This window comes from Amblyraja radiata, chromosome 10 (genome assembly GCF_010909765.2).
Source record: "Amblyraja radiata isolate CabotCenter1 chromosome 10, sAmbRad1.1.pri, whole genome shotgun sequence".
Lineage (NCBI taxonomy): Eukaryota > Metazoa > Chordata > Chondrichthyes > Rajiformes > Rajidae > Amblyraja > Amblyraja radiata.
The window spans coordinates 46,277,174-46,290,315 of NC_045965.1; the positions used below are offsets into that span (position 1 = coordinate 46,277,174).

The 13,142-nt window shown below is 42.8% G+C and overlaps 1 protein-coding gene across 1 annotated transcript in view; it reads right to left on the bottom strand.

The window, feature by feature from the left end:
• The window catches only part of b4galt2 (beta-1,4-galactosyltransferase 2), a 320,832-nt gene extending 310,638 nt beyond the window's left edge, over window positions 1-10,194 (bottom strand). The window contains exon 1 of the mRNA XM_033028726.1: window positions 9,730-10,194. The gene's annotated coding sequence lies outside the window, so the exon portion shown is untranslated. The remainder of the gene's footprint in view (window positions 1-9,729) is intronic.
• Between the last annotated feature and the right edge of the window lie 2,948 nt (window positions 10,195-13,142).

Here is a 13,142-nt window from a genome sequence, read left to right on the forward strand (position 1 = left end):
AACTCCAGTGGTGCAACCTAGTGATCGCTTCCTGTACTATGTCATTGAATCAAAAGAAGCAGCAATTATTTCCAAATCAGAAAGTCGGTGACTTGCAAATGATAATGTTACCACTTGTACTTTCGCCTTGTCCACCAAAGGGGTAGGAGCTGTGGGGAATGAAGGTGCTGTCACAACAGCCTTGGGATGCTGCTATGGGTATTTTGTGGATATGCTTGTTGTTTTATGGGGGGAGGGGGGGTGTGTGAGTAAACTTTTAGGATGATGTAAGATGTGTCAAATATCAGCTTCGCACTGGAAGGCGATAACTTTCAGTGTTGTTGAGACTGCAATCATCCATTACAGTGGAGAGCCTTATATTACATGACTACGGATGATGGAAAGGCTTTGAAATAAAGGAGGCTCATTGCAGCCTTTGATCAGCTTTCAGCAGCAATACCTCCGACCGAAATGTTGAGGAAGCAGTTCAACTCCCTCCAGTCAAAATGGTCAATGCCTTGCACTTGTCCAACAAGACTGTTACATCAAACAGTGCGGCACAGGCACGGGCCCTTCGGCCCACAATGTTTATGCCAAACATGATGCCTAGCTGAACTGATCTTATCTGCCAGCATAGGATCCATTTCCCTGCATCTATCCAAAAGTCTCTTAAGCACACTATCGTTTCTGCCTCCGTTACCACCACTGGCAATGCGTTCCAGGCCCCCACCACCCCCAGTGTAAAAACAAAAATTGCCCCACACATCTGCAATAAACTTTCCCCCTCTCACCTTATAACTATGTCCTCTAGTGTTGGGCACTTCCACCCTGGGGAAAAGTTTCTGACTGTCTACCCTATCTACTGTTGCCACTTTTAATGAGCTACTTGCCGTTACTCGCCCAACCCAAATATTATCCAGGTATTTCTACAAATAGCTGTGGACTGCTTCATTTTCTTAGGAATTGCAAATGGAACGAAGAAACAAAGGAACTAAGACTGCCCAATTATTAGCCAACTTTAAAAGGGAGCAAAACCACTGTTGGTTCAGGCCTAAGTGCTTGAGGAATTTCTCTAGTGGTGTTCACGGTCAACCTTGTCTTTCTTCACTTTGCTGAAGACGAAGAGTAGGTTTGTCTGATCTTTGTGAACAATCCTCCACATTCCTGTTTAGACACCACTGCTTTCATTGTACAGGTACAGCTTGGCCTAAGACACAGCTACAGAATATTGTACAGGTACTACCGCACGGTTTTAGAGAGTAATATGCTTACATATCTGTTGTGCTACTGCAAATAAGAATTTCATTGTCCCGTTTCGGGACATATGACAAGAAAATACACTTGACTTTTGAAATGAATTGGCTGAAAGCATATTTCTGTGCTGGTGGGACCAAAGAGGACCAAGATGGATGGCTTAGGCAATGACATCTCCACACTAAACTAAAAGAAGCAGGGATTGTTCTCTGGCTTTATGCTTGCGTTAGAGTGAGAAATGTCAAACACGAGGTGATAAATCTCGGTGAAAGACAACTCCGTTGCTGTGGAATGTTTAGAGTCCCCCGTGAATGCTCAAATTTTTATTCTGATTTAACACAATAATATTGCCACGTTGCAGGATGGAGACTAACTTTGTTTTATCTCTTTACCTTTAAAGGCCATTCTAGCAATGTCTTCGAGGACAGTGGATAGATTCAGGATGAGGAACAAAGAGAACATAGTTCTCCCACTAGCTGCATCACGCATGGTCCTTCACAGCTCAGCCAACCTGGTTAACAGTGATGCTACATTGGGAACATGGATTTGAATTTAGAAGGATGAGAGGGTATCTTATAGAAACATATAAAATTCTTAAGGGATTGGATAGGCTAGATGCAGGAAAAAATGTTCGCCATGTTGGGGGAGTCCAGAACCAGGGGTCACAGTTTAAGAATAAGGGGTAGGCCATTTAGGATTGAGATGAGGAAAAACTTTTTCACCCAGAGAGTTGTGAATCTGTGGAATTCTCTGCCACAGAAGGCAGTGGAGGCCAATTCACTGGATGTTTTCAAGAGAGAGTTATAGCTCTTAGTGCTAACAAAGTCAAGGGATATGGGGAGAAAACTGGAACAGGGTATCTGGATTCTGGATGATCAGCCATGATCATATTGAATGGCGGTGCTGGCTCGAAGGACCGAATGGCCCACTCCTACACACATTTTCTATTTCTAACATCAATAAAAACCCATCAGACCAAATGTCACCCACTGTATTTCCTAATATTAATGCTAATCATGCAGTGGTGGTGATGATTAGGAAGATTTCTTGCCCATGTTTGGTTTAATGTTATAGATCTTAACAGGCTCATGAACTAATGTTGAAGACCTCTGTGGTCTCTTCCTCCTGATTGTAAACCACTGAGGCACCATTCAAAATGTACTCCTCTTCTCTCCTTATTAGCCAATTGTCTTCTTTTCAACTCTGGACTTTGTCCACCCATCCGCAAATAACTGCCCCCCACCTGCATCCACCCATCACTTACACTTCCACTACCACCTTCCCCCCGCCCGCCCCTCCCCATCCACCCCCAACACAATTGTCTGAGTCGTCGCAACCTGAAACATCACCCTCCCACCAGAGATGCTGCCTGACCTGCTAAATTACTCCAGCACTTTGCACCATTTTTGAAGGCAGCACCAGATTTGAATGATCTTCCCTGACAGCAAATTAGGAATATTGATGGAAAGGATCAAAATCATACTCTTAAAATTTTAGTTTGTTTTAGTTTATAGATGCAGTACGGAAACAGGCCCTTTGGCCCATCATGTCTGCGACTACTAGCCACCCCCGCACACTCACACTACCCCACACTCACTATGGACAATTTAGAATTTTACCAATCCAATTAATCTACAAACCTGTACATCTTTGGAGTGTGGGACGAAACCGGAGCTCCCAGAGAAAACCCATGCAGGTCAAGGAGCGAACGTACAGAACTCTATACAGATAGCACCCGTAGTGAGGATCAAACCTGCGTCTCTGGCGCTGCAAAGCACCAACTCTATCACAGAGCCAACGTGCCTTCCCCTAGTCATGTTAATGTACAAGTAGGCCATTCATTCCTCATGCCTGGGATAGTTCTTTAAAAATAGCTATATAATTAGATCTAGCATCTTACTCTTTCTGTGGTTCAAGAAAGTAGCTTACAAGCTTATAGTACTGAACAGCTACATCCTCAATAGGCCAATCAAGTAGTTAAAAATAGATGTCCTCCTCAGCCCACAACAGAGTTTATATCTTCTGATATTATTCATGTGGGTGAAAAAAGCTTACATCAGTACCCAAGTGGTTGTATCAATGCCCAGTCGCACGATGTGAGGAACTGACGTGCATTGTAATTGTTTGCATGTACACACTTTCCCTCAATTAACAAACTAATAACCCCTCGATGAAACTCACTACTGGATCACCAAATAAATTCAAGGAACGATACAAAACAAGGAATTAATGGAAAATAAAACCAGATTCCAAATATTGACACAATAGTTTGATAATTTAGTTGGTTTTATAAAGTGTGAAAATAGAAATCCAAATTCCTCCCCTCTGTAGACATAACTGTGCTGAGCTGGATAGTCAATGGCACATTTCTCTCCAGTTTTAATGCAAGTCTCCACTTGTTAGCAGGGATGTTAAGTTGTTGACTGTGCTGGGTGTCCCTTCATCCTGACAGGCATGCTGGTCAATTCCTGGGTAGTCCATTCCTGGCAACATATAATTGAACAGCCTTCCAAGCCAAATCAAAGACCAGTTATGAGCCATGCTAATGTAGTAGGCGTGAAGTCTCAAACAGGCAAACCTGGTAAGCCAAATCTCCCTCCCTTAAAGAATGTTTATGAACCATGGTGATAATTTTTATTTTTTTTATTTTTTTTAAACAGGGGGTCATGTGAATTTGTGGAATTCCCTGCCACAAAGGGCAGCGGAGGCCAAATAACTGGATGGATTTAATAGAGAGTTAGATAGAGCTCTAGGGGCTAGTGGAGTCAAGGGATATGGGGAGAAGGCAGGCACGGGTTATTGATTGTGTACGATCAGCCATGATCTCAATGAATGGCAGTGCTGGCTCGAAGGATTGAATGCCCTCCTCCTGCACCTATTTTCTATATGTTTCTATGTAGCTTGAACCATTACTAATAACAGCTTTTTATTCTGGATTTACTGAATTATCTGAATGTATAATTCCTCCATTTCCACTGTGGTAATTGAACTCCGAGTCATTTCAAGTTCAAGTTCAAGTGAGTTTATTGTCATGTGTCCCTAATAGGACTGAAATTCTTGCTTTGCTTCAGCACAGAACATAGTAGGCATTTACTACAAAACAGATCAATGTGTCCATATACTATAATATAAATATATACACACATGAATAAATAAAATGATAAAGTGCAAATAACAGATAATTGGTTATTAATAATCAGAGTTTTGTCCGAGCCAGGTTTAATAGCCTGATGGCTGTGGGGAAGTAGCTATTCCTGAACCTGGTTGTTGCAGTCTTCAGGCTCCTGTACCTTCTACCTGAAGGTAGCAGGGAAATGAGTGTGTGGCCAGGATGGTGTGGGTCTTTGATGATACTACCAGCCTTTTTGAGGCAGCGACTGCGATAAATCCCCTCGATGGAAGGAAGGTCAGAGCCGATGATGGACTGGGCAGTGTTTACTACTTTTTGTAGACTTTTCCTCTCCAGGGCGCTCAAGTTGTCGAACCAAGCCATGATGCAACCGATCAGCATGCTCTCTACTGTACACCTGTAGAAGGTAGAGAGAGTCCTCCTTGACAAACCGACTCTCCGTAATCTTCTCAGGAAGTAGAGGCGCTGATGAGCTTTCTTGATAATTGCATTAGTGTTCTCGGACCAGGAAAGATCTTCAGAGATGTGCACGCCCAGGAATTTGAAGCTCTTGACCCTTTCAACCATCGACCCGTTGATATAAATGGGGCTGTGGGTCCCCCTCCTACTCCTTCCAAAGTCCACAATCAGTTCCTTGGTTTTGCTGGTGTTGAGGGCCAGGTTATTGCGCTGGCACCATATGGACATTTGCTCGATCTCTCTTCTATACTCTGACATCCCCATCAGTGATCCGTCACACAACAGTGGTGCCGTCAGCGAACTTGATGATGGAGTTCGCACTGTGACTGGCTACGCAGTCATGAGTATAGAGTGAGTACAGCAGGGGGCTGAGCACGCAGCCTTGAGGTGCTCCCATGCTGATTGTTATCGAGGCTGACACATTTCCACCAATACGAACAGACTGTGGTCTGTGAATGAGGAAGTCGAGGATCCAATTGCAGAGGGATGCGCAGAGACCCAGTTCTGCAAGTTTGGTAACCAGCTTGGAGGGGAATAATCAGATTGTGTTAAATGCCGAGCTGTAATCGATGAATAACAGCTTGACATGAGTTTTTGTTGTCCAAGTGGTCCAGAGCAGAGTGGGATTTGTGAACAGTTGTGAATTTGTGGAATTCCCTGCCACAAAGGGCAGTGGAGACCAAATAACTGGATGGATTTAAGAGAGTTAGATAGAGCTCTAGGGGTTAGTGGAGTCAAGGGATATGGGGAGAAGGCAGGCACGGGTTATTGATTGTGGACGATCAGCCATGATCACAATGAATGGCGGTACTGGCTCGAAGGGCCGAATGGCCTACACCTGCACCTATTTTCTATATGTTTCTATGTAGCTTGAATGGAACCATTACTAATAACAGCTTTTTATTCTGGATTTACCGAATTATCTGAATGTATAATTCCTCCATTTCCATTGTGGTAATTGAACTCATTTCTCCGAGTCATTTCCCCAGACCTCTAGATTACTAAACCAATAAACTGCCATCCCATGTGCAACTCACCATTAAGTAGCATGTAATGGTGTTGCTCAACAAGAGGAAACTAACACAGGGAGAGGCGAGATTTGATAAGATACACTTGGGTTGTTTTCTCTGGAATGGAAGTTGAGGGGAGATTTGATTTGATAGAAGCCGATAAAACTATGAGGGGCATCGATAAGGTAGACAGGCAGAACCTTTTTCCCCGGGGTGGAAATGACCAAACCTAGAGGGCATAGTTATAAGGGAAGTTTAATGGAGATGCGCAGGGCAAGTTTTATACAGAGAGTGGTGGGGGCCTAGAACGCATTGGGCAGTGGAGGAGGCAGATGTAATAATGGTGCTGAGGTTTTTAGAAAGACACATGGAAATACAGGGAATAGAGGGAAATGGATCATGTACAGGCAGATGACATCGGTTTCAACTTAGCATTATGTTTGGCACAAACATTGTGGGCTGAAGGGCCTGTTCCTGTGCTCTATGTACAAAAGCAAAATACAGCAAATGCAGCAATTATAGCAGGAAATGTCATAAATACACATCAGAGGGGATCTTCCTAATGGAAGCTCAATGTCTTGAAAAGTTGACATTTTCTCACCCTAGAGATGGTGCCTGCCTGACCTGAGTATCTCCAGAGTTTGCTTGTATTTTATATAAGCAGAAACCAATCAATAGATTAGAATCTTATTTAAAGGATGACACTTACAGTATGACAGGCGTGTGTTGCTTTCCTTCTCATAATTCCTGAATTATCTTCAGAATTTGGCTTGGAAAGAACGGTGTTCACCATTCCCCTGAAGAAAATCTACCCTCAAAGATTCACAACAATCAAGAATTAAAAGTGTTTAATTGTCACATGCACCAGGTGAATAGTGAAATTGTTACTTGCTGCAGGTTTAGAGGCGCAATAAACACCACAGCACACAAATAAATGTACAATAACCTATTAGTTATACCGGGGACCCAGACAATAATAGAGCAAGCCATATGTAATGCAACCTTATATAAAGTCCATAGGAATTCAGTACTGAGGTAGGGCTATGCAAGGTGGCTCAAGAAGCTGTTCCTGAACCTGGAGGTAACGGTTCCCAGGCTCCTGTACCTTCGTCCCAATGGTAGCAATGATATGTGAGCGGGGCCAGGTTGGTGTTTGGCTTGGATGATATTTGCTGGGGTTTAGCCCTCGTCGAGATAGCTCGAGGGTGGGGAGGTCAATTCCCGTGAAGGGCTATACAATAGCCACCTCTTCCGATCTTGGGTGTTCGAATCAACAGATCAGGCCATAATGCAACTTATGCAACAATATGCTCTCCACCGTACACCTGTAGAGGTTTGATAAGGGTGTTTGGTGTCATGCCAAATCTCCTCGAATGTCTGCGGAAGTAGAGGCGTCGCTGAGCTTCCTTTGCAATTGCATCAATATGCTGGGCCCAGGACAGATCAGAGCTGTGCACAACCAGAAACGTGACGTTGTTCACTCTCTCCACTGCTGTCTTTCCGATGAAGACAGGTGCAAGGACTGTCGGCTTTCCCCGCCCCAAAGTCAACAATCAGCTCCTGGTCTTGCTAACATCAAGAGCAAGATTGTTGTCTGGCACAGCTCAACCAGAATATCGATCTCCCTCCTCAACTCTGATTCATCGTTACCCATTATTCATCAAACAATGGATTACAGCTCCATGGTACCAACATCCTGAATTCTAACCCACCTTCTGACTGGTGCTGTATTCAGCAGATTTTGAACACCAGGGATCAAGTGAAGTCATTGAGGGGGTGGAACGGAAAATCCGAGTGAAAAATAAAAATTCTGGAAGCCAGCAAACCAAGAAGAAAAAAGTCAGTTTAATTAATGCTAAAATCATTTTACAGGAAAAAGTTCAGTACCTACATAGAACAGTACAGCACAGGAATGCACCCTTCGGCCCAAGAAACCTATCTCATCTGCCTGCACATGATCCATATCCCTCTATTCCCTGCACTTCCAGGTGTCTCTCTAAACGCCTTCAAGGCTGCTACCCTATCTGCCGCCACCGCCACCACCATCCCTTGCAATGCGTTACAGGCCCCCACCACTTCCTCGGTAAAATTAAAATTGCCCCTCTCACCTTGTAACTATGCCCTCTAGTGTTAGGCATTTCCACCCTGGGGATGGGGAAAGTTTCTGACCTCTACCCTGAGATAAAAAGGTGAAAAGTTGAAAAGCTAATTTCATGGACTTTCCAAATGTACTGAGTAAATTATGCTCTACAATTATGTATGACTTCCGCTAAAGCCAGGCAAGTTATTTAGTAGAAATTATACAGTTAAAATGTTGGCAACACCTTATTCATCAAGGCTGAACATTTGTAAAGGCTTTTAGCAACAATTATGTTGAGAAAGCTGAATTTTGTCTCCATACACAGATTGTAACAACACATTCCCATGTAACTCTGCTGCTTTGAATGCCCCAAGTTGTGTCAGTTTCTGACAATGTCCGTTGTCACTATGGCTGCAAATTCCAAACACTTATTCTTTGTGCAATCTACTGGTAGTGCGAAAGCAAATAAAAGACGAATGGCTGAAAGCAAAGAGTGAGAATACTCAAACCATTCCCTTCTTACAAAGAGAGGCAGCTCAATAGAGCGAACCCCAAAACCAATCCAATACATTGTCATGATTTAGTTACGGGGCTCTGCATCAACTATACATTTCCACTGGAACAACACGATCATTACATGTAGAATCAGTTACAGATCTCAATGAAAGTAAATAAGCAGCTGAAAAACATGGAAACGCGAGACTGTCGAGTTCTCAGTTTAGCCATTAGATGATGTACCATATCAGGGGTCATGTGAATCAAGTGGTGGAGAGACAGGAAAAAATATCACCATCCACCTCGTCTCATTTGATCTACATTAGAGGAGCGGTGTCAAGGAATTGTAACCATTTGAAAAGATTGCAACTGTGAGTTAATGGAAGGAGTATTCCTGTTGGATTCACCCTCCATCCCTCTCTCATTATCCCTGCAACATGTTCAATTTAAAACTTAAAAGCACAACGCATGGCTTCACCTCTTGCACATCAAGACAAAACTGTTTAGGAAATGTCGATTCTAAAATGGATAATTGGTAAATAAGTAAAACTAATTATTGGAAAACAATGCAAACAAGTCTACAAATTGAATGCAATGTCACCACCAAGATGAAAACAAGAGTGATAAACACATTAACCGTGATTTCAAAAACTAAACACTGTCACGATTACATCCGATGTTGAATGCTGGCACTAGAGGAAGGGAAAACACAACAAAACGGAACACAATTAATATAATTCATATTTAACTAAAGCCATATTTGAAGCCATAAACAGGGCAAATATTAAAGAGCGGAAGGAAAGTCCAGTTAATTTGCACATTTTTCATAAATAAATCTACTAGCCGGGGGGGGGGGAGTGAGATATGTGAAAATAAACAGGTCTCACATCTGGTGGAATGACTGGATCGCGGGAACGTGACCACAAACATATTCTTATTATTGGAAATATTCATCGGAAATAACCCCACATGCAACAGCAAGTAAACAAAAATGGATTTAGCTGGGTTACAAAAAAAATGTACTCATATACAATAGTGAACTGAATGGTTCGGTGGCAGAATAGCAAATGAATAAACACTACTGACGTGAAACTGACATCGGAAATAGACTTGATGAAAATTGAACTGCGTATACAGTATTTAGACAGCATTGATCCCGAGGTGAAACATCCCGATGTTAACTCATTGGGCCCTCAGAAATTTGGGAGCACCGGGATGTTCCCGAACGTTGCACTACACTTAATTCGTGTTTATGTAAAATAATCACATATGGTCGTGCCTAGAGAGGCACGTATTTTTTTTAAATTATGAAAATAACTCACCTGTTTTCCCACTGTAAAATGTAACACCGATACATGTCCTACAAGAAATAAATCTTCAGTCTTTGTTTTCACCTCTTCATTGATCAAGATGAACTAGATAGAAATTGCAGCGTGTAAAAAAAAAAACACCCAGTGCAATCATTGGCCGCCAGACGAAGGCACTCAGACAGCAAAGACACAAAGCCTTTCAGAAAGGAGAGCGGGGAAGGAACAAAAAGCATGAAAATGCAACCTTACACATTCCACGCAACGAAAATCTTTGCAATAAAGCCGCAACATTTTATGAATTCGAGGTGGCGACTCGGAAAGGAGAAGCTGGGAAACGGTGTGGAGCTAACCAGGGGGGAGGGGAGGGAGGGAGAGGGGGAAGAGAGAGACTGTCTGACTGTGCGCGGTGCTGAAGCGGGTCTGACTGCCAGCGCCGGTTACAATGTTCCACTCGCCTTGCAGTTCAGAAACAACTAGCCGAGAAAGAAACGTACGGAATCCTACAAGGATCAAACTAAAACTTGCCACCAGGGGGTGGGGGTTGCAAAGGGTGGGTGGGATAGGTTCAGGGAAGGTTGTGAAATAATTTATTGCTAATTTTTACTAACATTTACTAATATTAACTCTTCCTCGTAGTCAACCACACGCGAAAAAAAACACAAGTCTTTTGAGTGCTCCCCAAGGTATTGAATTTCAACGTGACAGCCGTTGCTAGAAATACTTCACAAGGGTTCTCTCAAAGTAAAATACAATTCACTTTGTAATTACAAGGAGTTTAAAGACGTGATTTCAAGTTGTGGTTATTTCATTTGTACCACAAATCCGAGCACATTGAGTGGCTCGGAAGGGGCAGGTTTGTCTCTAGATTCTAACGGGGATACAACAGGTTAAGAATTTATCCCGCCTGTTGGTCAGTTTTCCAATACTGACATCAATGCATTATCACTTACCTCACCTTAAAGATATCCGCAAAGGTATTAAGACCAAATTCTTAAAATACTGGAGATATTTTTTATTTTGGGGGGGGGGATTAATTATTGCTCAGTCCATTGGCCCAATTGATCAAGATCCACTTCTAATCTTAGATAACCTTCACTGCTCACTACACCACTAATTTTAGTATCATCAACAAAGCTATGAACCATGCCACCTACATTCAGATACAAATTGTTAATATAAATAACAAACAACATCGGACCCAGCACCGATATTCATAGAGTGTTGAAACAAGCCCTTCGGCCCAACTTGCCCACACCGACCAACATGCCCCACCTAAACATTGCAATAGTATCTGCCTCAACCCCGACAGCTTGTTCCATACACCTAGCATTTTTTATGTAAAAATGTTACCCCTCGGGTTCCTATTAAATCTTTGGTCCTCTGGTTCCCAATTGCTCCATTCTCTGGGAAAATACCCTGCATTTACTTGATCTATTCCTTTCATGATTTTGTACGCCTTTATAAGATCACCCCTCATACTCCCGCGCTCCAAGGAATAAAGTCCTAGCCTGCTCAATCTTTCCCTATAGCTCAGGCCCTCGAGTCATAGGATGATACAGTGTGGAAACAGGCCCTTTGGCCCAACTCGCCCACACCGGCCAACAATGTCCCAGCTACACTAGTCCCACATCTGCACTTGGTCCATATCCCTCCAAAACTGTCCTAATCCATGTACCTCTCTAATTTCTTCTTAAACGATGAGATAGTCCCAGCCTCAACTACCTCCTCTGGCAGCTTGTTCCATAGGCCCACCACCCTTTGTGTGAAAATGTTACCCCTTGGATTCCTATTAAATCTTTTCCCCTTCACCTTGAACCTATGTCCTCTGAGTCTTGGCAACATCCTGATAAATCTTCTCTGCACCGTTTCCAGCTTCCCAACATCTTTCCAATAACATGATGATCAAAACTGTTCAGAAAGGGGGACCACGTTCAGAAAGGGTGAAATAGTTTGATTAGCATCATGGTCAGTGCAGACATGGTGGGTCAAAGGCCCTTTTGCTGTGCTGTACTGTTCTACATTTCCCGTAAGTTTCAGTTCACAGATTTGGGGAATGTTTTCTATTGTTAATGTCTTCTTCTTATCGAGTCTACATCCAAGATTAGAAGTTGTTCAGCCAGAGCTGAACACACCTCTTGGCATCTACACAATGGTATCTGTCTTGCGACTCTTGTGCTTCGTGTGCGTGGTGGTGGAAAGATTGGTGGAAACAGGGCCACAACATGAACGCTCTTTCCTTGACCCTTATTGTTTAAGTAATTTGATAGCAGCTCATATAAAGGGCGCCTCCTGGCCGTTTGGATCAGTGCAGTACAGGCACTTAGGAAATCTTGTCGGGATTCTAAGATGAAAACCTGCATTTACCATTGTTATTTCAGTTCAGACCGAAAGGTCTGAATGACAATAAAGGAATTCAGATTCAGTTATAAAATATGTACAGAGCCACACAGTGGTAGTTCCTATTTACTCCATTCATCCTCACAATTCAAGGTCCTGATTCAGTAATAAGACCAGCAACACCATCTCACTGACATTCCTTCCAGAGGAAGTGTCCCTTCCTTTGAAATAGGTTTAGTGTGGCATTTACATAAACCCACAGGACCTACTATAATATGTGATCTCCATGTGGTACTGTAGGGGTGTAGAGGGAAGGAACAAAATACTCGACAAATAAAGTTTTGAGGAAGTTTGATCTTTTGCCCAGTAACAAAAAAAAGTTTTGGTTTTAGTTCTAGAGTTACAGCGCGGAAACAGGCCATTCGGCAAACCGTGTCACCCCGTACACGAGGGACAAATTACAATTTTACCAAAGCCAATTAACCGGCAAACCTGCACGTCTTTGGAATGTGGGAGGAAACCGGAGCATCCAGAGAAAACCCAAGTGGTCACAGGGATAAATTACAAATTCCATAGTCAGCATCAAATCTTGGTTTCTGGCAATGTAAGGCAGCAACTCTACCACTGCGCCACTGTGCTGCCTAGAAGCACAAAAAAAAGCTTTAGGTAAATCAATAACTTATACTTATTGTTCAAAAGGGAACTGCAGATGCTGGAATATCGAAGGTACACAAAATTGCTGGGGAAACTCAGCGGGTGCAGCAGCATCTATGGGTCCTTCGCTCCATAGATGCTGCTGCACCCGCTGAGTTTCCCCAGCAATTTTGTGTACCTAACTTATACTTATTAGCATCTTCCATGACTTCAAGGTGCCCCGAATTGTTTTAAAGCTAATGTGACTGGTGTAATCACTATTTTAACATTTCAATTGAACTGTAATTGGAAATAATGTTTTCAGCAATAGCTCCCGAATCCTCTAAACCACTCCACCATTCTATTTTGACATTTTCTTAGAGATGTGTCAAAGCTTACCATCTTTATCAAGGTTTGATCTCCTAATTTTTCCGTTTTTTTCTGAAAGTATCCTG